At 47.3% G+C, this 27,455-nt stretch overlaps 2 long non-coding RNA genes across 3 annotated transcripts; one reads left to right on the top strand and one right to left on the bottom strand.

Annotated features, from left to right (window-relative positions):
- Nucleotides 1-265: 265 nt before the first annotated feature.
- LOC148057135 (uncharacterized) lies at nucleotides 266-20,422 on the bottom strand. Of its 2 annotated transcripts, none has more exons than XR_015701912.1 (4): nucleotides 20,149-20,422; nucleotides 14,028-14,147; nucleotides 3,472-3,642; nucleotides 266-3,376 (listed from the first exon to the last, which is right to left on the bottom strand). It is a non-coding gene; the product is annotated as an uncharacterized LOC148057135 (long non-coding RNA). The 2 variants fall into 2 exon arrangements; XR_015701911.1 differs by having other exon boundaries at nucleotides 20,161-20,422.
- Nucleotides 20,423-20,871: 449 nt separating this feature from the next.
- Nucleotides 20,872-26,108, top strand: LOC148057134 (uncharacterized). The gene is made up of 3 exons (XR_015701913.1): nucleotides 20,872-21,000; nucleotides 21,744-21,849; nucleotides 24,604-26,108. It is a non-coding gene; the product is annotated as an uncharacterized LOC148057134 (long non-coding RNA).
- Nucleotides 26,109-27,455: the final 1,347 nt, after the last annotated feature.

Genomic DNA, 27,455 nt, shown 5'->3' with positions numbered 1-27,455 from the left:
TTTTAGTACCGGCAGTTCAAGTCGTGGAAGCCGAGTGTTACAACCCAGACAACAGCCTGGATTTTAATTTTACCTTCAGTTAGGGCTTGAAGCAAGAAGAGGAGTCAACTTACTCTTCAGACCGGAGTTGCTTTTGTCCTTCAGAGTTTTTGACAGAGGTAACAGAAAAATAAATACCGAGTAAAGCCTGTTTATTTCACTGTTTTTTATCTTTCTGGTTAACAAGCAAGTTAAAAGAAGGCAGAACGAGTGATAAAGCGTTATTAGAGATTTGGCATGTTTATTCTGCTGAGGAGTCAATACGTGCAGTTTGACTAAAGTTTGTTCTAGAGATGAACTTTGGACAAAGTTCAAAGAAAAAAATAATCATTAGCTGTTACCATAGATGCGCAAAGAAATTTTACATGATTTGTCTTAGAAATCGGAGTGCGATGGGTGTCTCGCGATAGTGGTTATATTCAGCGCGCACTACCCACAGTGATCTTCAGGTCACAGCCGGGTAGAGCGGCTCAGACCATTTCATACCCTGAACTCAGCAGTTTAAGCCACAGATCCTGATTATCGCAGGCGTGCTGAAAGTTTTTCCTTTAAAACCAGCGCACGTACACCGCTCCTTTGTTCAGACTTGCGATGATGAAGAGGAGCGGTCCCAGCCTCTGTGCGATTTAGCTTCACTTCCACGTCAGCAAAAAGGGCCTCCGTAGGTGTATGTGTAGCGTTCACCTCCTAGTAGCATTAGAAGTGGTTTCAGGTACGAAATTGGAAGCAACGGTACCGTCAGATGCACAGCTAAACGCTTGAATAAACTGGCTGGTTTTGTTTGTTGGCTTCGTACAGAGATAGCTAGCTGGCTTGCCGTGAAAGGAAACCTTGCTAGAAGCCTAGGAAAAAAAAAATCCCTCCTTTGCTTTCTGAGCCTTTGTGCACAAAGTTGTTCTCCGCACCTCTGCCTCCACGTGTGGTATTCGTGCTGCTCGTCAGAAGCCGTAGTTCGGTTTGTCCAGATTTTCCACTTTCTGCGTGATCACATCACCCTGGGTACTCACCCAGCCCCCTTTTCCAAGTTTGTTTCCGAAGAGCACTTAAAAGTAGAAGGCAAATCCAAAGCCTTTCCAAAGTTAGTGGAAAACTCGCAAAAATCAACAGGCTTTCGATGAGAGTTTGCAAGCGCCTACTCGATGATAATGTTTCTCATTGAATGTTATTTCACCAGTTCGGGTGAATTTCAGAGAAAGACGCACAGTTCATGTAAACTTTTAATGCAGGGGCACCTCAAGAGTAATCAGTCGTCATTACTGACAATTATTGTAATAAGTTACATCATAATGTGCTAGCTTTGCTATATCCAGCCCACCTTACAGTGCTGTTTGCTGGGAATCCTTAAGCAAAATCCGAGGAGGCATTAGTTAACATGCAGAAACAGCCTTGTAGCAGCTCCTGTGAAAAGGAATCAGCAGCAAGTGCAAAGGCGCCTAAACCACAGGTCATAGATTCAGTTGACAGTGGAGTAGCCATGTAGCGCTTTCTCTTCCCCTGGTTTTCAGCAACAAAACTACCTTAAAAAATAAACTAGGAGTTAGCTACTTGCCTATTGCTGTTTTTCACTGTGCTTTTGGCAGGGATGCTAGATGGCTGCAAATAAGAGGGGAGATAGCCTGTGCAGCCGTGCTTAAAAGAGACAGCCACAAGACCATTTCAGGCAAGACATACCCCAGCCTAAGAAAACAGTCGGGAAGCTGCCTGGTTTTCTCATCGGTGTTTGAACATGGGGTTATCTCTCCAGCAGGATCCAGGCAAAGAGCTCCTTCTACAAGCAAATACCTTCCTCTTTCCCAGGGTCAGGGAAGGATAGGGCATCACTCACTCCCAGATGATAAGGAAAATTAAGCAGACAGTTTAGACCACTGGTTGGGGCCAGAGCCTGAAAACATGACGCATGTGAGACACTCGCCGTTAAGGACATCAGCCTAAGTACAAACTGCGTTGCTTAATATAACAGCCTCCGACTTCGACCATGGATTATTGCCTTACATAGGAGCTATCGCTTACGGCAGCCAATGAAGCAGACCCCTGCTTACCCTGGCCCATCTGAAAGGACTTGCTCACTTGGAGCTGTCGGTCGGTCCAGCCGGGAGCGGTGCAGCTGCAAATCTCGCTCTTCTGATGCTCTGCCTGGGAGGCGGCGGTTGAGTGAGCTAAAAACGTCTGCAGGAGTGCATTGCCTGGGATCTATATTCCAAGAAAGGTAATTCAGCCTTCGGGCTGCCCTGTTCCTTTTGCAAAATTCATGTTCTCCAGGCCGTCCCCAGCAGCAGAGCCGGGAAAGGCCTGTCAGCGCAGCGCAGCGTTGCGTCCGTAGTGGGACTTCACTGGGGTTGCAGGCTCTTCTGAGGTTAGCCTCGAAAGGACGACTCCGTCTCGCTTTCTCTTCCCCTGATTACTTACTGTTCGGCTTACCAGAGGTGCCGGTTATTTTGTACAGAAAGTAGAGGACTGTAGCTCAGAGCGGGTGGCCTGGCCTGTTGCACCAGAGAGCTGGGGGTACTTGTGAGGACCCACCATCGTCTCGTACCTGCCAGCAGCTCCCCGAGCTCTTCTTCCTTGGCTCCCCTCTTAGCGTTTCAGTCATGTTAAGGTTTTGGTATGTGAAGTCAGGAAGGTTGGCGGCTCCTTATCTAATCTGACCTCCAGCAGAATGCTGGCTGTTTCAACCAGTAATTCTGTATCAGGTCTGCAATTTGGGGAGGCCAGAGTGTATCTCACCCTTCACAAGCCATTGCTCACTGCTTCTGGAGATGCATCTGCTTTCAGAGAGTCTGGTGGTCTGGCCGCTTCCAGACTGAAGGAAGATCTGAGCAGCGATACTGTCTCTGGGAATCAAGAGGAATGGGTTTCCTTGCCCTTTTTTAATCTTTTCTCTTTAAATAGATGTGAGCAGTCATAAAGGGGACATTGCTCACGGCTCTCAGGTGGCTGGCCAGGCTGACTAAGCACGCTTACGGATCCCGTACGCTGTTTAGAATCACAATGAGCCAGAAATTGTGTGCCAAGATGCAAACGGTCCAGGGAACAGTTACTCATTTTTAAGCCAGCAGTATGAAGTATCCTAGGAGCAATTGCAGCTCCATTATCAGGTAAAAGAAGCTCGTTTTGGCCCATCGCCCTTTTTGTTAAACAATGTAATGCCCCCTAATTCAGGTTGATTTGTTGTAAGGTTGGTCGCTGCTAAGTGTTTCAGCTGGAGATTGTTGGACCACTAGTGATGAGGGATATCTAGTCTCCATCAAAATACCCTTTTCCAGATGCCTTCAGCAGAATTCTCTCACTTTTATTTTTGAGAAGCTTGGAGGGGAGAAAGTCTAGTGGAACTGGAAAGCTGTGGATGGAAATGAAACAGCTGAGTAAGTTTTCAAGGACCCACTGAGAGGAAATGACAACTTTTGTAATGGAGCATTTCGGTGTGTCACTAACCTGATAAGCAAAGAGAAGTGCAGAGTGGTAAACCAAAGGCACAAGCCATAGATCGTGACAGCAACTACCAGGTCGTAACGCAGGCGTATGGACATCCCAACAGGTAGACCTCCCACATGCACAGAAATCAGACGTTGCAGCAAAGGGCGTCCACAAAAAAAATGTCCATTCCTATAAACGGTACAACACCAGTAGACAGGACGCCATGTCTTTTTAGTTCTTTTAGGTGTTAGTGGTAATTTTGGCACCTCGCAGGAGAGATGCGGTAAAGCAGAGCCTGCCCCGAGGAACATACAATTTAAAAGGTCACTACAGGGGAGAGGCGGGGAACCAAGGTGCCTTAGGAAACCTAGGTGATGATGGTGGTAATTTCAGGATGCTAAGTACTTCAAATATAAATACTGATTGTGGTTTTCAAAACTATTTGCATAAATTTGGCCCCTAAATTCTTCCATATCACTAGATACATAAAGAGCCTGGGGTTTGAGTGGATGGAGCACCTAAAAAGCAATTCAGTTCTCTTTAAGTATTTAACTAGGCGTATATTTGAGCTGTCAGTTTGGGACTACCAGCTGAGCAGCATCTTCTATAGAATGATGTAGCAAGAAGAATATCGGTGTTTGAGCGCAGTGCAGAAGTAGTAAGCTTTGGGAAGTATTAAACTACTGGAATCCCGTGTATTTATCATGTGTTGTCCTGACTTCACTGTGCTGAAAAGTAGCCCAGCATAGGCACAGGGACAGGGGAGGGAAGAGGAGCTGTGAAACGGCTGTTATTAAGGAGGGATGGGGAAGGGGAATCCAGGAACAGAGCTGTGCCTGGCTTTGCATGTGAGAATAAGAGAGTTAATGATGACTCAGTGGAGAGAGAGGTCAGTGTCAGTGCCAGTGCAGGGATTCAGAGTGGGTTTTCATGGCCTAACAATAAATAGTGTTAGTCAACTCTAAATTATCTGGGATTAAGTGTATCGTGGGTGCAGATACCCGCGAGGTGACTGATGCTAAACTAGCGTGGGCTCATGGGAGCGCTGCTGTGCTCACGCAGCACCGTGCCACACGGCATTGCATCTTCTGAGGACCTGTGGTCCCCTGCGCTTCACAGCCCCTGGTGTCACCAGTCCTTCCTGATGGCGTGACACCCTCTTCTCCGAGCTTCCTGGGCAGGTCTGGCTATCTCTGGGTTTCTGCGTTGGCTGCGTTATCTCGTCTTGCCGCTTTCTCGGATAATCCGGGGTTGAATGCAGCTGCATTTTGAACGGAGTGGGAAGGGGCAAAGTAAAGATCAAAAAAAAGTCAATAAACCTGACGGCCATGGAAGGCATCTGCATAGCGAGACGATGCCCTTTTTACGTTGTCATGTCTTACGATACAGCTACCGCATTATAAATTCAGAGACACATGTATGTAGAGAGAGGTCTACACAGATATATAATTTATAATTGATTTTAGTATCTTCCACTCAAGTCTTCTGTTGTTTGAGTGATAGGCAAGTTGCAAAATATATCACTCAAGAGTTAGGGAATTTGGCAATTAAGCCTGTTTGTGCATTCTTTGTGTTCAAAATTGATTAATAACAGTAAGATACTCCAACATTATGCTTTTCAGTTAAAAGACAGTTAGATAATGTCAATATATTCACAAATCTCATTGGCATCGCTTCCCTATATGAATAGTACATGTAAGCATAAACATATTTTTCTCTCACTAGGAGGGAGAGAATGAAAAGGCTGTTTCTTTCAAAACTCTATTAGGCAATCAAGTGGAAACATGACATAATTTGATTAGTTTCTCTCGCAGTGGACTTGGAAACACCATAATGAATTTGAATAAAAGCCTATGATAGTTTGAAAACATTGCAAAGTTCCCGTTCGCCTTAGCCTCACTGGTAATATCAGTGGGGCTCCTGAGAGCATCGACTCAGTGCTTGCCATCAGCCAGATAGTTAAACAAGGAGTTGGAAGTCATCTGAAGTCTATAAAATTCAATGGAAACTTGTATTTTGCCTATTTACGAAGCCATTGCATGCCCATGCCCTCAGAGCAACTTGGAGGATGTTGTTTCAAAAAAGATATGCCAGAATTAGAAAGGCAACAGAAGGGATAGGGAATAACTTTCACCTTGAGAAAAAAAAAAAACGTGGGGACTAGGACTTTTCAGCTGAAATAAGAGAAAACTGAGAGGGAACATAAGAGGCCTGCTAGACGGAGAGCAGTATGGAGAAGGAGAATAGGGAGCTATTGTTCACCGTTCCTGAAGATGCAAGAGTAAGTGGCACTGAGTGAAATGATTAGACAACGTTTAAAACAAACAAAAAGCCATACCTTTTCGCTCAATGCCTAATTACATTTGGAACTCATTGCTGCAAGAGTTCATGGTGCCTGAAAGTATAAATGTGTTCAGAAAGGCGTGAAACAAATCTACTGAAGGGTGCCACGTCTGTCTCAGCCCTTTTACCACTGATCGCCGGAGGCTTCCAGGAGGAAGATCCTTCTGGATGCACCCCATTTCTTACAGTCCTCCTTAAGTACCCGAGTCAGGACATTATCAGAGAAAGGCTGGGCTAGATGATGCATCTTTGGTCTCCTTCAGTATTATCACTTTCATGAGTTCAGGAACAAAGGAAGTAGTAATATTTTGGTGGAGGAGAAAATAATTAGTGCAAGAGGCTTCTCCTCTATTCATGTGTGCTGACGGTATGTAGACTTTGCTCTTTACTTGAATAGAGTGAAGCTTCTTGTACTGTGAGTTGGGTTTTTTTCTTCTGAGAATGAAAACAGGCCTTACGTTGTCATTCATATCACATTTATTGGAATAGGAGGCAGTTTATCTTTTAATAAAACCAGATTGTTCGAACGGGAATCACACAAGGGCGCCGTTTGAAGGCCATGGAGGAACTGTGCTACACATCCCTGCAAAACAAAACAGCATCCTGACTCTCCGCTGCTTGAAATGCTGTTTGCAGGCAGCCGGTGTTGGGCACTGGCCGGGGGACTGCCCGCTGGTGCCTGGTGGTCCCTGGTGTGGCTCTGCTGCGCCCCTGCGGTGGGTTCGCAACCACCCACCGGCATACACCCATCCCAGCCATCCCAGCCAGCCTCTTCCCTGGAGAGATGGAGACCAGGGTCAACCCACCCAGCAGCTTCCACTAGGGGCCACTGCTCCACAGAGGAGGAGGAGGAGGAAGAGGAGAGGGAAGAGTTCAGAAAGCATTGCAGTCTTCAGGTTTTATTTTCAGGCATGAGGACATCTGTTTGTAAACCACTTGGCAAATGTGTATGAAGTACTACCATTTCTGTTGAGGTGGACAAGAAAGAAGGGATGGCCACTGGGAGCTGCAGGGGCTGGTTCGTTTCCACCTCAGATGTTACTGGCAGGGACTGAAAAGTCGCCCCTCGATCCAAACCCTTCTCCCTGCACTGTATGAACTTAGAGAAGCAGTGGATTCCTTGTTCCTGGGGGGACATCTGAGGTCGAGGAGGTGAAATGTCCTGTGCAACAGCACTGCAGAGAGGAAGCAATGCATGTTATAACAACAATGAAGTTATATTTACAAATATCTGTAAGAAATTTGCTGCTTCCAGTTTGGACCTAAAGACAGGCTTGCGTGCCTAAATGCTTGTTTGTGTTTTCCAGCGATACTGGTTGATCTCCTAATATATATGTAACCTTCAAGACTTGCCCTTCTTTATTCTTAGACCATGGCAACTACAGTACTACTAAATATAATATTGAGACTTGGCAAAATGTATTTTTAACTCCCTAGTTTCACATGAACCATGTCTTTCCTCACTTGCAGAGGATGCTTGCTGCTTTCTAGGGCTTCAGTATGAGCAAAACTGAACGTACAGGGCCAGGGAGTAATTATATCAATGGATATTTCTGGGGAATTCATTCAAAAGTTTAAAATTCTTTAGGGAATCCCTTCTGGCAGAGATGAGAAGACTGTATGAGGAATATTAACCTTGATGGATAAAATGAGAGACCTCAAACTCTGCCTGCCCTCATGGAGAAGAAAGGCCTCCTCTACAGATTTAGAGAGAAATTTCAAGTAAAATGTCCAAATACGTAAAGGTGCTAAAACACCATTTCCAGCCCACCACGTCCCTCAGCAATTCTACTATCACCCAGACCTGAAAGAAATTAATTATTCCCCAAACAAGTGTTTCTCTGCTATTTGTAAAGAGCTAAGTGATAGGAAGTTACACCCCTTCTACTGTAGAGTCCTTAGAGGGGATCAAATAGCTTGTGTTTATTTATCTTTACTAGCATAACCGGCTGTCAGCGGATTATCTCCTTCTGGCATCGAGATGGCTCCTTTTCACCATCAGGCAGCTGCAGAAGCAGCAGAGATTTTTTTTGCTGATTTTTGGCTTCCTGGTTCATTGTGTCTCTGCCTTTGGTTGCTGGTGCGAACTGCTTGGTGGGGAATCTGCCTCTGAGGCCACTCTGCCCTGCTTCTCTGCTACGTATCTGAAAAGTTGAGAGGCTCCTTCTTTGTTTCAATATTGAGGATAAAATGGTGTGATTAGATAAACAATAGTGTCATTTTGCGTCCTCTGGCTCAAGATACAGCTGCCCCCTAGATGTGCTTTGAAATGATACAGGCACAGGAGCTTGTGCTGGGAAGCAGGGGGATTCTCCACTGCAAGGTAGGATTGTCCCAGATGTACATTTGTCATGGTACAGCAGCACCAACACCTGATTCAGACAGGAACCGTGTTTTTTGGGCACTGTGCAAACAGTTAAGGAAAAGACTGACTATTTCCACCTCCGAAAACATAACATACAGCATTGGCATTAACAAACTCCAGCCCTTATCTCAGTCTGAAACTGCATGCAGTGAGAAGATGTGCCCTTTGCCATTACCTGGCTTACTGCTACTGCCACCCCTAACCCTGGGCTTAACATCTGCAGAGGGAATATGCCGGTGCCAGAACAGAGCGTGCAGCGTTAGGGTTATTCAGATACGGTCCTCATCTTCACCTGGAAGAAGAAACTGCGTACAGTAATAAGGAGTCCTCTACAACTGCTGGCTGCCTCCTTCCACGTTGCCACAGCTTAGTGTATGCAGGAAGGTCCTTTCTGTTGACTTTAGCTGGGGGCATCTCAGGATGTATCACTTTGAGGGAGACTCCAAGTGGTGCGGGGTGAGGAAGGTCCCTGTGACACCTTCGTCCGTGGGGGTCTGGGATACCTCAGCAGTGTGTGGGCTGGGGCAGGGTGGTGCCTGGGGGGTACACCTGCATCTGGAGCGGTCCAGGGTGCTGCCATGCGGTGGGGCCCAGAAGAGAGTAATTTGGAGGCTGAGATTCCTCAGCATTTTAAGGTGAGGAACGGGTCACCTCAATTACAAGGGGACTGAGATGCTTGCTGTGGGACCACCTGAGGTTCCTCAGTCCCAGGGATATGGATGATGCCTCAGGAAAGACAGCCTGGACTGCCAGAATTCAGAAACGTCCCTTAAGCCTCCATTTGGGGTGATGTGGGACATCTCAGTTTGGCGTTGACAAGACACCTCAGATTCGCTGCAGTGCCTTGATTCTGTGAGGGGCACGCAGGGGGCACTCAACATTTGGGGAGGTCTCCAGATCTCAGTCCATTGGCCTCAATATGCCAACATTGAGGATCAGGATACAACCATCTGGATGGGCAGTTAGCTCAAGGCACACCAGTTTTTGGAGTGCAGGACTGTGTGATATAGAAAGGACAAGAGAACCTCAGTTTGTAGAGGAGATGTTGCCCAAGGGCACCTCCATGGTGCTGCCAGGATACCTGAGTATGGTGGGTGTCAGCAGAGCAGAGCTTGGAGATCTCTGGGTGCCTGGATTTGGGAGGGTACCAGGCATCTCAGCTGGAAGGCACGCATGGTGCTGAGCGCCATGTCCACTGTGTCGCTGGCTTCTTAATTTGGGGGTATCCATTGTGCCTTCATTCCCTGTGAAACCCCTGGTCCAAACAGTACTTCTGGCAACCTTTATGCAGTTGATAGGAGGAGTGTAGGATAATATCCAAGTCCAAATTTATATGGACTTCCCATGTCTACAGCCAGGCCTAGCGTCCGGGCTTGGCTGAGGGGTGGGAAACACAGGGCTGAGCAGCACTCTTGGGTATGGCAAGCACCTCCATGGTCAAAGCCAAGAGGGTCGTTGCTGTGCATTGGTCCCCATGCTGCAGAGCAAGGTGGGGGCTTGCATTGCAAGTTAGGGTGAGGCTCAGAAAGTGTCCCGGTGAGGCACTGTCACTCCTGCCTGGCTCCTGATCTTCCAGCTTTACCATTCATTGCAGTTCAAAAGCATGGCAGAGCACCCCAGGGTGGGGGAAGGCCTGCCAGCAATGATGAGGTAAAAAGAGAAAAGGGAACCTGCACTTTTTTCTAATTCAGATCAAATATTTGGATCAAAACAGAAGGTCAAAAGAGATTAGGGATGTTTGAATATGAAGCAGAAGGGACCAGAAACCATGAGGTCAAGTGTTGAAAGCGAATAGAGAATAGACGTGTGATGGGCCTACACATGGTGGAGGGGGATATTCCTTTCTACTGGTGTTCAAAGAGGAACTGTAATGTTTTAGATATTTCCCTTTCATGAGAAGGAATGAAATACTGAAGGTACCCTGGGAAGTTGCATGAGATCATCAGGGAGAGTACCAAGGCTCGGTGATATGTGCGGGGCACATGCTTTGGCAGGGGTAGGTAGGAGACGGCTTCTAGAGGTGGGCACCTGGAGAGCGAGAGGGAAAGAGATGAAAAAGAGGCATGGGCAACAGATGGACCCCCAGAAGGCATCAGAATAGGGTGGGTGAGGAACACACAATCCGAAACCGAGTAAGTTGTTTGAGAACAGTAGGCAGAAAGTGAAATTGGGCTGAAAAACGTGAAAGGGAAAGATAAAAGAAAAACAACAGAACCAGGGAGAAAGTGACAACAAAGAGAGAAAACCAGACTGTGAAATCCACCTGAAAAGATAAGTGAGTTCCTCTCTCCGTATCTCTCACTGCAGTGAATATTTGGAGGATTTGACTTGCTGCCCGAGGCAAATTATGTTAAGTAACGGGGAAGATAATGGGGTTTACACATGGAGGGATCTTCTTGCCTCCCTACTGCTGTTTCAGTAACAAGTGTGTGGCTTTACATTATGTCCTTTGTATAGGGAAGGGCTCTATAGTACGTCAGGGATTTTATAGTGAAGTAAGGGTGGTAAGGGCTGGGAGCAGGAAAGGTGACTGAGTGTGCTTGACAATGTTTCAATGCTTAAGAAAGTGTGTGTTCATATTGTTGTTGTGATATTTTTTATAAATATTCAGTTCAGAGCTGTTTTAGGGAGGAATTCTGAAATACTCCACGGCTCTTCTTTCCTCCTGTATTTCTGTCTTCCCCCCAAGACTCAAACAATCTTCACCTTTTTTCATGCTGTGTTTTAGGATTACTGTTGTCTTCTGTTTTCTAACTCCTTTTTTCCTCCCTCATCCATTCTAGTATTTGGATTTCTTTTTTTCTTTCATTCCTTCTTTTCCCCCTTTCTTTCCCTTCAGCCCCAAGTACTTTCCTCACTGCAAGTGTAATTCTGCCTTTAATTACTCCCCTCCATGAAATCTCCCTTCTCTCTTGCCTCCTAGTGCACATTCTTTCTCATATCCTTCTACTTCCCCTCGCTCTTGCATACACTCTTCCCTAGCTTCCCATCTTTTTTCCCCCATCCTTCCTTGACATTTGCTTTCCTCTCCTTGCTCCTGTCTTTATCCCTGTGAGTGTCCCTCCCTGCCTTCCTCTCCCTCCATCCTCTTCCTTGCTCACTTGCGACTCCCCTGGCCCCCAGCTTTCCCTTGCTGTCAATGCCCCCCTCCAGCCCAAATGCCTCCATCTCTCCTTCTCCTTGTGGGAAGACAGGCTTGGGATAGCCTGTGAGAGGAACAAGCCTGAAAAGAAGCACTTACAATGAGAACTTGAGAAGAACAAGCCACAAGGAAAGCCGAAGAGGAAGCGAAGTGTGTAGGAAGAAAATAAAGGAAGGGAAATGAGACCAGGGAGGCAAAACCAGAGAGAAGAACTAAGAGTCATGAAAACACTCGGACACGGTAGGGGGAGAGAGAGACAAAAAAATACCCAGCTGGAAAGTGCAGTAGAAAAGATAAGGGTGTTCCTAGTTATCTGGGGCTGTGGCAATGAGTCAGAATCACTGAGTTTCCGATCTCCTATTCAAATGTAAACAAATATTTCTTCATCTGTATTGCAGTGGTGCCCAAAGGGTGCCAATCAACCCGCAGCACGGCAGGGTTATTCACACGTGAGAGACCTTGCAACGCCAGCAGCACTTTTGCTGTAACGCAAAGGCAAAGAGCAGGGAGGAAGGTACAGCACACCTGCAAAGCTGTCAGGTGGGTGTCAAGCAGGGGGGTTAATAACTGGTTGGGTTTTTTTTTGTTTTTTTCCACCAACCATGAAATACATGAAGATGCTTGCCCACAGATGAGCCAGGATCACCCCTCTGGCAGGACAGCCTGGCCCTCACCAGCTCTGGTACTCCTCTTTGGCCTGAAGAGATGTGCAGCAGCTAGATATTCTGCTCCTCTGTCCTTTGCTTCCTGTAACTGAACCCTACGCACTCCCAATAACTCTTACCTCGCATATTCAGGAAAGTCTGACCCCTGTTTAGATACGTGAACTAGAGAGAAGTGCTAGGCTGACCCTCGTTAAAAATTATTGTATTCTCGGACAGTGAAGTCTGTAAGATTTACCCATTTTGCTCTTCCCTTTGGACCCATAACTGCATGAAAATAAATAATTCTAATAAACAGTGATTACCTTTTCTAGGTATGTCTTGCCTGTATCTGGCCATATGTCAATGTGAGACTGCCTCACCCTTTACTTTATATTTGTCAGGAGAAGCTAAGTAAAGGTTGTATTAACTGCTATTTGCCCTGGTCCTGTGGTATGCAGCCGGTGTGAAATTCAAAGACAATTTAGAATGCTATCACCGGTCCTACTGACGGTATTTTGCACTCCCTTTATTTAGTACAAAGCAAATCGTACCCCAGGTGCTTAATTTTCTTCTGAAAAAATTAAGACATTAAACATATTTGCTTTTCAGCTTGCAAACACTCCATCCCTCTGATGCAGTGGTTCTGCCTTCCTGGGGACTGCCTGTCTAGAAATGTTTGTGCAGAGCTGCTCACTGTACAAATACACCTTTAGGATCCACTCTTAGCAAGTACTCCCCGTTTAAATCCACCTAAGTTGGTTGTGAAGCAGAAGGGTCACTGAATATACTTTGGTCCTTACAACTGCAATCACTTTTTGGAGAGCAGAAAGTTTCCTCAGGCAGCAAAAATATGTTCGCTCCATCAGCAAGACAGCACAGATTGAGGCTGTTGGCACTTAATGTATGTAAATTGTCAGGAATCCCAAGTCACCCATCCAAACCAGCTCTTCTGAAGGCAACGCACCGCACCCCGTCTCTCTCAAATCCGCCACAAGCCTTGGCCAACTCTTGTTGGCTATTTCTGGCATGAACTAGTGAAACCCTTCCAGAGTTTTTAGTACTGGAAGGGATCACACATTTTGTAACGCTGTATTTCAAACATGTAGCAGATTACAGGAAAACAAGCTGCAAGAAAAGCGATCTATGTTCAGATCTTCTCTTTTTCAGTGGCTTGCTGGTGGTGTGCTAGCCAAATCACTGGATTTCTCTGCCTACTCTTCCTTATGCAAACAAGGGGAAGTGATACTTAGTCATTATTATAACATCTAGGGATGCAAATTACTGTGTCAATGATTACTGTTTGTTCTCAAAATACATTCCATTTCCCTTTATCCCATTTACAACACTGGATTAGTCATTTCCAATGTTACAGAATCATAACCATTCATTCCTTTGGATGAAATACTAGTTCCCCTAAAAAGAAAAGCAACTGTTAGAGGTGGGCCACTATTTAACACAAGGTTATGCGGGATCAAGTTGCTTAGATACTGGGGTGATGGAGAATATTAAGTACAGAGGTGACCAATAAACAGCACCAAAAAGTGCATAATGTATCGAGGATATAGCAAACGCTTGTCTAATGTAACATCTGATGGCTAATGAGGATTTGTAACTCATCTGTAAGAACAGCTTTACTTTCTTGCAATGATACTGATTGCATCAGGAATTTCATAGTAGTGCAGAACAGTACATAAATTAAAATCATTAAACTGATGGGATACACAACTATTAGCACACATCAGTGTGCTTCCTTGAATGTGGATTTTACAAAGTCGGAAATATCTTCAAGAATCTACCTACATCTTCGTGTTTTTGCAAAGGGGCTTTTCACTGCTACATGTGTATTAGTGCCAACTTCTCCCTTGCTGAATTTGGGATTGTAAAAAAGTCTCTGATCTCTGACTATATATTGTCCTAGCAAGGGAGGAAAATGTTTTATTGAAGCTTGCTGGAATTCTGAATGAGCTTTAATCACTGAGATGCTGGAGACAATTACTCGGGCTATGGCTACACACAAAATTGCAGCAATTGAACTGAAGATTGGAAACTGATAAAGCAGTTCAAGCTTGTATAAAAATACCTTTCTCAGCTTAGGTCAGTGTGGGCTTTATACACCCTTCTTTGCAGGTAAGGAGGAAGTAACAGTTGTCATACATCTTGATTCTTAGAAGGTTTTGACACCATTCCACATGGCATTCTCCTAAGCAAACAAAGAAAATATAGTTTACATGAAATCCTCGTAAAGTAGATGCATGGCTGGTGAAAAAAATAGCTTTAAACCCCCGTTATCAATTGTTCCCTGTCAGACTTAGAGGAATTTTCAAACGGGGTCCTTCCAACATCTGCGTGGAATCCATTTTATGCAGTATTTTCATTAACAACCTGTGACGAGGGAATAAAGAGTACTCATAAAATCTGCAGACATCATCTAGCTGGGAGAGGATGCAAACAGTTTGGCGGATGGACTGAGAATTCAAAATGATCTTGCTAAATTGGAGAAAATCAACGACTCAGTAAAGAAAAGTGCAAAGTGCTACACTTAAGAGGAGGAAATCAAAAGCACAAAGAGAAAGTGGGGAATAAGTGGCCAGGCAGCAGTACTGCAGAAAGGCAGCTCGGGGTGTGAGCGACGAACTGAATAGGAGTCAACAAATGCTGTTCCAAAAAAAAGGCAGAGCTAATGCAGGGTGTTGGGTGCACAATGCAGCAGGTGACCAGTTTGCTCTTCCTGGCACGGGGAAGGCCGGACGCAAACTGAAGGTTCAAGGCCAGGCAGCCAACCTGAGAAGAGGCTCCGAAAGCACGTCCTGCGAAGAAAGATTAAGAAGGTTTGTTTAAGCAGGGCAAGACTAGAGAATGATGTGCTAACTGTTGGCTTGTAAAGATGACATCTTCTCACTGACCGCTGGGAGCGGGACAAGAAGACATTTCTGCTTCAAAACAGAGACTCCGGGAAGGTACAAAAACCCCTGCCATTTAGGCATAAGGGAATGAAGTCGTGGAGCTACCGAGGTGGCCGTGCACAGTGTCCTTCAACACGTTGTGACCAGCTTCCTCCAGGGATGCTGTAGGTATGCCCGGGCCTGCCAGTGGGTGGCGAATGTAGGATGCAGATGGAAACAAGCTCAAGGCATCTGCACAGGGTGGCCACAGCTGAACTGTGCCACCTCAGAAATGAAGACAAGATGACTTATTTTGCTGTAAACCCCCAAGATGCCAACACTCAGTCTGACAGTGAAAGCAGAGCAACTTCCTCCTGCCTACCAAGTTGCAGAGAAACCCTACAGCAGCTGGTGGAAAAAGGCCATGAATTATGTCCCCGGCCTCTCCTGTTGAGCCGTTTCTGAACACCTTGGTGAAGAGATCCCGGGAGGCTTCCAGAAGGCAATATAAAGTGCCTAAGTCCTTGTCAGTGCAGACAGTCTCTGCCTGTCAGCTGTGTCTTGCCTATATCCACGTGGACATTTTGCCTTTCAGTAGCCATTAGTCTCTGTTGTGATTTAACTGGGGAAAAAATTGACAATATCTTCAATTCTCCCTAGGGTTGGCTGCAGTTTCTTTGAATCCTGGAGCTTTGAATTTCATTGAGGAAACAAAACAACCAAAACTGCAGAACAATCCTGGCACCCACTGAGTTTTTCACCCTGTTTCTCAACCAGGAGAAGGAAAGCATAGCCAATGGCGAGTGGCAAATATGGGTTTGCTAACATCCACTGTCCAAACTTAGTGACTAACGTCTCCTTTCTTTTGGATGAAATGGGATTAGCAGATGTATATTGGTCTTGAAAATCAATCAAGAAACCTACAGTTCTGGTAGAAGTTGGGAAGAAGCTCTGTGGAGATCCATCATTACTTAGGAAGCTGTATCCTCTGCAGTAGACCCGTAGCTGGAAGGATGCAACACAACTGGACTATCCTGTTTGCTGTGGAGTGAGGGGGGGAGAAGCACAAATAGCACTGTGGAGGAGCGCGTGGCTCAGTGGGAAGAGGGCTGGATGGGCAGGTAGCGGGACCTGGGGCTAATTGGGCCTGCTGCATGACACTGAGGAAACTGTTTCACCTGTCCCTGTGCCACAACATCTCCAACTATAAAAAGAGATAATAAGCCTGCCTTTTCCTTATAAATAACTTAAACTAACTTTCCTTATGAATGACTTTCCTTATAAATAACTTTCCTTATAAATAGCTTACATGGCAAATACTACATAGGACAGAACAGGCTCTGTGGCATTTTTTGTAATAAACACATTTCAGAACCCAAATAGCTCAGTAAAACAGTTGCAGATGCTATTTTTCTTAAGGGAAACATGTGCTTTCAAAATGTGTTGTTAGTATAAAAAACCAATTCATTGGGCTGATTTAAATGTATTAGCTAGCATCTAACCTGCAGTAATTTAATTGCAAAAATTTAATTGCAAAATTAAAACAATTAGCAAGGCAGCCCTCAATGTTCATGATACTACATCTATTTTACACAGAAATTGATAGTATCTGAAGCACCCTATAAGATAAACAAAATAATCGCTAACTGAAGACAGGTTGTTTTTGCAGACCTGTCGGTTTAGAGTTAAAACAAGTAACTTTGCCCATTAGTCACAGAGTGGCTGCTTACTCGGGCTGGAAGCCAGCCCATGCCAGCACTCACTGGATCAAAACCACATGCTACAGCCCAGCATAGCAGAGTTCCCCCAAGTGACAGTAGCTAACGGGGCAAAGAGGTGTTTTGTGATCCCAGTTCACGTGCATAGAGGGCAAGATCCACATCTTCCAACAGTTAAGCAGATAAAGAAGGCGAGAGCACAGATTGAGCTGGTTCACCCAAGAAACTGCTTAGCTTAAACGACCACATCCACTCTCCTTTCTTGAAACGTTCTTGCAAGTAAGTGGCTTCTCGTATGGTGAAGCTTCCCCTCTACTTGCAGGTTGAAGTTTATACACTGGCCAATGCTTGGTGGTGGCCCCAACATGCTGCGACTTGTTGGAGAAGGTAAAAAACATTGGATGTTTTACCTTCTGCTCATGCCCAGGCAATGGTGATTAGTTGGGGAATGTTTGAATTGGTGTTGGCGACTCGGTGCCTCTTTGCAGGATGGCTGCTTTGGGTTTCATCCTGACTTTAGCTTCAGAAGCCAAGTTCACGCCAGGGCTGGTGGGCTTGGGGCTTTGTTCCCGTTGTCTTCCAGGAGCCGCTCTTCACTTCTGAGAATTATCGAGTGCTGAGGTTGCCGGCTGAGCTGGTTTCTGGTAGAGCAGGCAGAGCAGATGAACTTGACCTGGTTAGCAAGAACATACTGATCTTCTCGAATATTTCTGATGAAGTATCCAGTGGTTTCATTTCAGTTAGGGTCAAAAAACTTCACTTCCACAAGGTGAAAATGTCTCATTTAAATTATCTTAAGAAGGCAATCATGAAGTTCAGTTCTCCAGCCTTGTCAAAAAAAGGGTCTTCAACCAGCCTGCTGCTGGGCCTCCCGGCACCACCCTACTGATGGGACTATTTCCCTGTACAGGCAGTTGTTTGTGAAACTCAGCTTAGCCCTTTCACAACACCCTCTTAGCACTTTCCAAAAGCCATTTAGCACTTATCACAGTAAGCAATATGTGGCCAAGGAGATGGGAATAGAAGAGGGATATATTAGGGCCAACTGCTGTTTGAGGGAATTTGCTTATTAAAGCAGATGATAATATCAGAAACAGTAATCAGGTACTGCGGTAGACAGAAAAAAAAAAAACCTTCCAGGGCTAAATATCTTCAGACTCTGGTTCTGACTACTTTTTAACCAAATCAAAATCTGCAGTCGCTAGAAGCTCAGTGGAATCTACGTCTTTATTCAGTACATAATTTGTCTGAGCTTAGTTGCCATCTTTTGAAGAACTGGGCAATCGTCCAGATATTTCCCCCTCTAAATAAGCATGCACTACATGTGAGAGATTGTGTGTGGAATATCTGGTAAAAGGGACAAGAAGTTTGGTGAAGTGTCCCAGGATAAGCTGCTCCTGAGCAGCTTCCTGGTTCTTTCTTTCTTTCACATCGTCAACTCACGTGTCCATGATTTGGACTTCAGACTGAAGTCTTCTGTGTCTGGAACAGGCTGCCCAGGGAAGTGGTTGAGTCTCCATCCCTGGAGGTATTTAGAAGACGGGTAGATGCGGTGCTTAGGGACATGCTTTAGTGGTGGACTTGGCAGTGATAGGTTAACGGTTGGACTCGATGATCTTAAGGGTCTTTTCCAACCTAAACGATTCTATGATTCTATGATACTCCGCTTGCTGCACTTTGCTGCAGTCTCGGCAGCGCTTTGTGGCTGGGAAAGCTCTGCCCATGCCCTCCGTGGAACAGACAGCTCAGCCCTGGTGTTCCTTTTATAATCCTCTATATTTCTGTGCTTTCAGTCCACAGACAATTTTCTGTATAGTTTCCTACTAAATGCCATAGACAAACAGCACGCTCAGCTTTGCTGGCACATTTTGAACCCCTTTTTCCAGCAGATCTTTCATAAGTTAGCATCCCTTTATAGATTTTCCACTGATTTCCACTCCTGTTTCTGTGGATGTTCCTTCCTCTGCATGACCCGGAGACAGCTCGGCAGCCCAACGCAGCCTAAGGAGCTGCTTCTATGCAGAAACCGCAGGTCCTAGAGTGTGCTGAGCCAACATCAAAGATAAAACATTAAAGACACTGACACAGCAATGGCACTAGTGATCAGGTCTTGCACGTGTGAAGAATCTGTAAAGATGTCCTTATGCACCTCCTTGTTCTATCCATCTGATTAACATGATCTGCTACCGTTTACATCACTTTGCCAAATGTATATATATATTTGCCAGTTCAGTCTGCTGTGACCAAGAACATTAATGTCTGTGAAAGCTTCCATGTTCTTATCATTATCCACTACTTGTTACAAGTTTGATCACTTCCTGAAGACAGTTTTCCCTTTAGCCAAGTGCTATGAACCCCTTATAAATCCTAGTTTTCACAAGGGCAGGGAGCTAACCTGGGTTAACTCTGCACTTATCTTTTGTTTCTTAGCTTTGTTTGGACTTTGTTTTAAATACTAGGTGGTTTTGCAAAAGGTAGGTGTTTGATGCAACTCAGAACATGAATCAAAAGGCTGCAAAAGTGGAAAGAATGAATTCCTCACTTAGCCCATCCTTCTGCACTGCAACCCCAGGCTCCTGCAGGGAACAGATGACACGATACCATCAACATACTGGCACACAGTGAGCAGAAGCGCATCTCACTGCATGGCCACCTTGCTGCCAGGGCAGTGGAGACAGACCAGAGCCAGCTGCCAGCTAGCAACTCCTACCAGTATAGCTGTGGCTACTGGGGGTTCAGTGCCGGGGTCTTTCCCCAGCCTCTCAAAGAGTTTACAGTTGGCATGAAACGTCACGCTGCTCACAACACACTGGTTAGCAGCCAAGCTGTCAGTGCAAACCAGCTCTACCATATGAACCGCTGTTACATCTGAGTTAGAGGCAGCTTTCTTCAGTAGGAAACACAAAGCCACAGCCAGCCTGGACAGCTAATCTACATCCTCCGTTATCTCTTCCTTCAAGATCTTCCTCCATACTTACACCTTGGACCCATCTCGGCATTTGGACGAGGCTGGTGCTCATATATCAGCGCAGTGATACAAAGATGTATGGATGGGTTCAGCAGTCCAAGTTCTCCCCGGAGGATGCAGAGAACTTGGGCCACTGAACCCATCTTTGCATTCGGACGAGGCCGGTGCAATGATACAAAGACGTATAGCATCCCCTATGCAAAGACCTCTTGCCATGAGAGGCAGCTTTAGGATCGCCTCTGTCCTAAGGAGAATTTCCCTCTTGGATGGCTTAGTAAAACCAGGACGTTTTCAGCTGAAGAGTTGGTCTCTAAGCCCGAGCAAGCTTTTGAGGACTCCTCCACCTGCTCTGAGGTGCAGGGAAGGAGGTCCCCGGGGGAAGCACCTCTGCCGAAATGGCCAACCTGGGACGAGGGTTGTGGCGCGTTTAGTCCCGGCCCTTCAGCTCCGAGGTGCTAAGCTCAAACGTTTCGGGCTGTCAGAGGAAACCCGCTCTTCCCAGCCTCACGCAGGCGGCGCACCTTTACGTGGCCGAGCCTTTCCTCTGGGAAAAACAAACAAACAAACAAACAAACAAACAAACAAACAAACAAACAAACAAACAAACAAACAAACAAACAAACGGTAACCGACCGCGTTCTTCACCTCAGGAGCAACCGCCGAGGGCGGCGGGGCCGGGGCTCATGGCGGCGGCCGCGGCTCCGCCCTCTTCCGCCGTGGCCGCGGCGGCGGCGCCCCCTGGCGGCCGTGCCGGGTGCGGGCGGCCCCGCGCTGCCGCTGCCCCCCCCCAACTTTGTCCGCACCTCCTCGGTGCTGCATAAAATAACGTTAAGTACCAGCAGTTTTTACTGAAAATTGCGCAAACTTTCCAAAAAATCACCAATATCCTTTGGGGAGGTGCAACAAATTGGAGGAGGGAATATTTAGCTTTCCCATTACATCCAGGGAAGCGGGGTCCTTCGTGCAGGTTTGTTTACCGAAACCACCTCTGCGGTGGCAAGGTGGCTTGGCTCAGCGCCCACGGCGCGGGCGCGGGCACGGGCGCGGGCGCGGACGCGGACACGGACACGGACACGGACGCGGACAGGGACGCGGACGCGGACAGGGACGCGGACAGGGCAGCGCCGCCTGCCCGCCGCCAGGGGGCAGCGCCGCCGAGGGCCGGGCCGGGCCGGGCGTTGCGCGCGCGCGGCGCCTCGTCAGCGCGTGGCGGGGCGTGGGCGGCGCCTCGCCTCATGGCGGCCCGGGGGCTGAGGGAGCCGGCGGGGACTCTCGGCGGGCGGCTCGCCGGAGCCGGGCCCCCGGCAGGCGAGGCGGGAGGGAGGGGAAGGGGTGTCGGCGGTGCTCCCGGCCGGGGGCCCTCAGGCCCGAGCGAAGCGGCCTCTTGGCAGGGGTCCGGCGTCGGGGCCGCCAGCTGCGCCGCGACCCGCCCGGCGGCGTGGGCTGCCCCCGCTCGCTCTCTGTGGCACTTCCACCCACCGTAACGTAAATATTTGGCGGGGGGGGGGGGGCAGGGCTTGCCCGTTCCCCGATGTGCACCCCTGGGCGGGGAGGACGGGTGCCTGGTGCGGAGGCAGGCGAGTGCGGCAAGCCAAGATGGATCCTGCCTTCCCCCGCCCGGTCCTGCGAGCTCAGCCTGCCCCGTTTCCTCTCCAGCGGTTCCCTCTGCCAGCGTACGGAGAGCAGCACCATCTGGCTTCTACTTGCCTTTTTCCTAAACCTACATGCTTCACAAATTGCCAGCATTCACCCTATAAGTAGCACTCCATACAGTGTAATTTGCCTTTTTTTTCTTCCACTTCTCCATTGCTGTTTTCTCCACTATGAAGAGCAGCAAAGAATGAGTGGCATTGGGGTCCAAGAGAGAAGATCACTTCAAAAGGGAGGAGGAAGAGAGCGAAAATATAACTTCTTAGCTCTCTTCCCGATTTTTCATGGAAAAAGGCTAATAGCTGTAGGATATGCAAGGCTCTGGCCTGCATGCTTCACCAGCGCAGGAGGTGGCAGGTTTCAGGACTAGAGCAGCCATCAATAGGGTCCAGCACAGCAAGTTTCCTTTGATTAAGAGATTTGGGTGCAAAGGGCCAACCAGCCAGTCAATTTTTGGGAAAACATCCAGAAACAAAAAGGAATCGAAACAATCCATTACTTTTGAAGATAAAGGTGAGGTGGCACAAATGTCACCCAAATTGCTGAGCATCTCTCTATTGCCTGTGTTGCGTTCACAGGTCAAATGCAGTGTGAAGGCAATGTGAAAATCTAACTGCCAAGACATCTGGGCTGTGTCAGAAAGACTTGCTGCTCTCTGCTTTCTTGGAGCTAAAAGAAAATTCAGTAAGTTGCTGAGTTGAATGCTTCATCCTCCTCCCTCATAAGCTTCTGGAGGTGACAGATGTTTCCTCAGGGCCTGTTATTTTAGACACCTCCATGATTTATATATCTCTGCAAGCCTGGTGGGTGGAATTGGATGTCACAGACGAGCTGAAAATAACTCGTATACTCAGACTGATATCTACTGGCCCATGTAGAAAAACTCCAAGATCAAATTGAATCACATTATATGTGCCTGGCAGATGCATTGAGATGTACAGATGGAGCAATGGTGGGTTAAAATGAAGTTGAAATGTTCTGTGGAGAGCGCTGGCAAGGACTCTGCAATAACGTTGTGCACAGCAGAACCACCCTGGCTTAGCCCTCATGACTGTTTTGCTAAGATCTGCAGTAGCATACAGAGGAAAAATTCATGTTTAGAACAATATGTAATTTCCTGTGTGATCACGACGTAGAACTGGACAGAATGCCTTTGGCCGCTACGTGAGAGGTTCAGGAAGACCCCTGGACGGATGACCTTGCAGGGTTGTGTTTGGGTGTGCCAGAAGTAAGGCCAAGGGGCTTCGAACCTGCTTCACTGTCCTCACTAGAAGCTGTACTTGGTGGGAAAATAGTGCTGTGGGACCTTGGAGTCTCAAGCCGTTAATGCCTTGTCAGGTGTTTTGGGATAGTCTGGTGGAAGAGGCAGACAAATAAATATGCTACATCCACACGTGCCCAGCACTGCAAAAATATAAGTCAGGGGACACTATATTTATGGCACATAGGCAGGTACCGGGCTGAAAGCACAGTGTCAGGGCTAAGGTGTAAGGGCATATTCTCAGGTGAACTTCTCAAAAGCCAAGGTCTCTGCCTCTCTCCGTGTGTAGAGCCCAGGGAGTTTCACCCACGTGTTCATGAAGTTTTCCCCAAGTGCAGCCTGGCTTCCTTTGGGTACGGCTCAGAACCAGCGTTCTCTGGGAGATGATAATATTTTCCAAGGCTGGGCCATTTGTCCATGCCAGCCAGATATGGAGAAGCTGTGCAGAAAGGGCCTGGGCACACTCGGCCACACCCTGTAGCCAGCGGTAGAACATTCACAGCCTGCCAAGGTAAACTGCGTGAGCGGTACACCTCGATTCACAGCCAGATCTCTAAAGCAAAAGCAGTGAGTGAAGAGTGGCAGAACTTTAACTCCTTGTGAGGAGCTGAAGACAGAACTCACAGCGGAGGACCCAAGCTCCTCGAGGATATTCCCACCTCCAGGGAGCATGTGTCTCACAGGGTTTCCTGACGAGTTTCTGCCGTAGCACAGCCTTGGCGCATGTCATCTCTGCATTTAAAGCCATTTTTGTTGTTTTTTTTTTTTTCCAAAAATCTCCTTCAGATATTTGTTTCCACTTACCTGAGTGCTTCCCAAACACTAGGTTTAACCTCGCTGCTGTCTCTAGTCCCCTTTGCGCACCAATATGTGATGATTCAGATCTCCTGAGGCCTAATCCAGTGCTTTCATCCAGGAATTGTTCAACCTGCCTCTTTAATTCATCAGAGATTATTTGGATTCAGCATGTGCTCCTTTCCCTTTCTTCAAGGCCACATGACTTCCACTCTTTCCTTGCATCTTCCAACCTCCCTGTCCCCATGGTTGTTTGCTGTTCCTTTTCCTTCTTTTGAGTCTCTGCCACAAAGCGTTGCACAAAGTGATACTTTTGGATGTACGGTGGAGGGGACAGGGGACATTAATCCTGCTCTCAGAGGTCCCTTTAGAAAAAACATTCTTTAAACGCCCACAAAGATTTCAGCCAAAAGGTTTTCATTCTTAAGCTGATGAACAAATAATTTGTCCAGAGTCAAAATATTTGTGCTGATAATGGTGCTGTGCCCTAAGGGAATTCACTTCCCTGTGTTATATTACTGGACTTTCCTGCTTGTGGATGCCCCAGTCCAGTGATATCCCATGTTGTATCCCAGTCGGAGACTCACGGGCACACTCTTGCAGGAGGAAAATGCTGCATCTTTGGAAAACTTGGGTGAAATTTTAAGTGGCACAGCAGGAATAGAACCCAAGGCTTTGTGCTGGTTCACTGTTACCCAGCATATTTTGGACTTGTTTGTCCAAAACTTTGGATGATGTCAGTGGGATAAGTGGTATAAAATTGCCGTTCTGTCTGGGGGGATGTTAGATCCATTTGCTCTCACCATGTCCTGATGTGTGTGGCTGTACAGGAGTGTGGCAGCGACTCCTCTGATCTTCAGCCTATTGTTGTAGCGGAAAAAACAATGTAGAAATGTCATGTAATTGTGCAAAAAAAAGAAGTTTGGTTGTTTTTTTTTCCTTAAAAAAAGGCCTCCCAATTCTCCTGTCACTAGTTGCAACTCAGGAAACTCTGTGTTTATTAAGCACTGTGTAAATTTGCAGCTCTCTATAAATGTAAAATCAATAACAATGATAACAGCAGCAAAGTGCTTAGTCCAGCTCTGGTAATAACCCAAGACTGCTAACTTCTTGATAAGGTCACTTGCTTTACACAGGCACCTCCTCTCCATGTGAAAACACAGGGAGCGGGACGGAAGATACTTGTGTTCCCTGACACGAAAGGAAACACTGAAAATGTGATTTCCAGCAGGTGACGATGGCAGGCAATGACCTGAAGGACTCTCTTAAAATCTATTGTGGGGGCCTTAGCCCCTCCACTGAGGGCTGCAAACACGCACTTCCTCTTCTAGGAAATTAAAACCTTAACAAACATCTCCTCATTAATGGTATCTTTTTTTCAGCTCTTCTCGCAAGTACACAAGAAAGGGGAATCCCCGGTAACCTGACAGAGTGAGCAAAATTGCAATTTCTGGAGGATGAACAGAGCGACGAGATGACGGCTGCTGTGGCTGACCCCTCTGAGCTCCGGCCTCTGTCAGTGATGCCACCACCCAGCTGCTTTTAGTAGGGCACAGCCTGGGCAGTTTCTGTGGTTCACAGCAGGGGTCACCGAGTGTGCGTTGGGACCGCTCTTCCACCTCTGCCTGGCTGTCCTGCAGCTCTGCTTCCCCCTCTGCCTTTCACTATGGTGGTTCCCTTAAGGGTGGAACCGCTGCAGGCAGCTGTGCTTGGCTCCATGCAGTCTGCTCCGCTTCCACCAGGTCCCCTTTAATCCTAGTTTAGGGTTCCCAGACGATTTACTGCCAGCCGTCCAGCGTCCGTCATGACCTCCCCAAGGAGCTCACCGACAGACATGAGACCCCAGAAGTAATCCCTTCCCTCCTCCCTGCCCAGCTCTGCCAGTGAGCCTGGCCTCATCTTGCCCAGTGGCAGGGCCACAGTCACCTTTGGGCTTTTCCGTTGCCATGCTTCTGTGGAAAATTGAGTCCATCTGTGCATCAGTTCCCTTCTGTTTTCTTCTTCCCTGACCTTTGCCTGCTAACTTCTCCCTAGGTCCAGTGACCTTCAACGCAGGAAGAATCCTCCTTAAGCGCCTACCCCAAAGGCGGCACTCCCACTGTTAAATAATAATCATACAGTAATAATGACCAGAGGGCTGTCGGGGACTTTAGGAAGTCTCCGAAGCCGTCCCCCCCTCTCTGAGGTGGAGTCACCCAGGAGCAGTGCCTGACGCCTGCGTGAAATGCTTCTAGCGATCGGGATGCTGCAGCCTCCCCAGCAGCCCCCTGCGGCCCAGGAGACCTTCCTGGGAAGAAATCACTTTCTTGAGTGCAGCCCATGTCTTTCCTCCTGCAAATCAGGCCAATTATTACTCGTCCTTCTGGTGGATCTGGAGAAGAACCGATAACAGTCTGCCCTGTAGCAACCTTTTATATAATAGCAAGACAGCTTTTAGAGTAACCGAGAAAGAGGCGTTTGCTCACTTGCAAAGTCAGGAAATTCCCTGCCAATGGACATTCTTTGTCAGGGATCCTTTGCCAGCATAGGCTGAGCACTAAGCCCCACAATCTGCGTTTTCCTTTTGAATGACTCCCACAAAATAAACCAAATATCACATCCAAGGAGATTTATTACATCCCTTCCAAGGGCGAAGCATTCCTCAGCTACATTCCACTTCTGTCTTTTGTGCTTAGGAAAGGGGAAAAAAATCTCTGTGATGCCTCTGGATCCCACCCCTTGAGGGCTTCTGTCGTTAATAAAGGCGAGCAGCTGGAGCCAGATTTGTCAGACTAGTCCTGAATGGCTGGCTCGCTCCTGCTGCAAGAGCAGCACCATCAGAGCAGCCCCAGGATTCCTGCCTCTGCTAGAAGATTAATAACTCGTGGCACCACGTTTCCTCAGTAAAAACACCTTTTGTTGTTCCCAGTGACACCCTGTCCCCGTGGCAGCAGCTGCCAGAGTGGATCTTCTCACTTCCTAGCCGCTCTGGCTTCTCCTGCCTCTGCATGATGCAAGAGTTTGCAATGCTTTTTGGGAGCTCGGATGCGCTCTCAGGGACTCTGTGCTTGAAGCGATTGCTCTCTCCAGGCTTTGCAGTGAACCTTTTATCCAGATGTGTAAAGGAGGATGTGTACGGAGGGAGGGCAAGGGGGTGAAACCTCTGTTGTGTTATCTGAGCTTAATTAAGCTTCTCCCTAGGCAGTCGCTAATTGATTGACCCCGGGACTGCAAAAGGGAGCAAATTTACCAGAGCTCATTAAAAGAGCAGAGTTTGGAATTTGAATTTTTTTATTTCAGAGATTAGTATCTTTGACTGATGTCTCGCTGACTGATACCAGTGAAACAGACACTACTCAGCGAATGTTGGTAGGTGGATTTGGCTTTTTTAAATCCAAATGAGAGAAGTGGTGACTCCTCACATGCCTGCTTATCATCATCGTGCCCCTTGTCACCATTTATAGGTATCACTTAACTGGAGCTCTGATACTACTTTCTGCCCCAGCCTGGGCTGTGCAAATTGATGAAAAAATACCCTCCCCAAACCAAAAATCAATTCACCCCCTGTAAAATGCAGCCACTGCAGGTGTGGGTGAGGCCAGCTCTGCGACAGCACAGGGCAACACCCCAACGCAACTGTGTAGAACGTGGAGAAGGGGAAAAGATGCTGTGTCCAAGGCGAGCTGCAGGAGGAATGAAGGGAAGAGGACCATCCCCTCCCAAACGCTTGGGACGTTGGCTTTACCAAAAATGCTGAGATCATTTCCAGTCTGATGCTGTTCAGATCTGTTTTATACAATTGAACCCCCACCCAGAGCCACGTACAGCACAGAGCAGGGGTTCAGGCTCACCCCGAGTGACAGGTGCCGCCTTCTCAAATACCTGCAGCCTGGGGCACTGTTTGCAGGTCTCCTCTGCAAGCACTACTCTTGGTGACATCTGACATGATGAAAGCTCACCCCGTCAGGACTGAGACATAGCCAGTGTGCAGGAGAGGCTGCAGGAAGATGATGTGTGCAAGTGTGGAAGCAATATGCATGCCTGAAGATGGAGACCATCACAAGGACAAGGTGGCTGGAAGAACAGCCACTCGCCAGGTGACAGAAGGCTGTTAAAATGCCAGCTTTCACAACCAGCACAGCCAAAGCTCCTTGTATCACTTGGAGCCAATTCAGGGTGGCTCCAGTCAGCCTTAAAATCATCTCAGCTGGGCTTCAAAGCGGTTCAGAGCATGGAGGGAAAGCCCTAGTGTGTA

The sequence above is a fragment of the Nipponia nippon genome, unplaced genomic scaffold (genome assembly GCF_047370975.1).
Source record: "Nipponia nippon isolate SJK-2023a ecotype South Korea unplaced genomic scaffold, ASM4737097v1 scaffold_10, whole genome shotgun sequence".
Taxonomy (NCBI): domain Eukaryota; kingdom Metazoa; phylum Chordata; class Aves; order Pelecaniformes; family Threskiornithidae; genus Nipponia; species Nipponia nippon.
The sequence above is the reverse complement of the archived record's forward strand: the minus strand, read 5'-3'. Positions and strand labels throughout refer to the sequence as shown.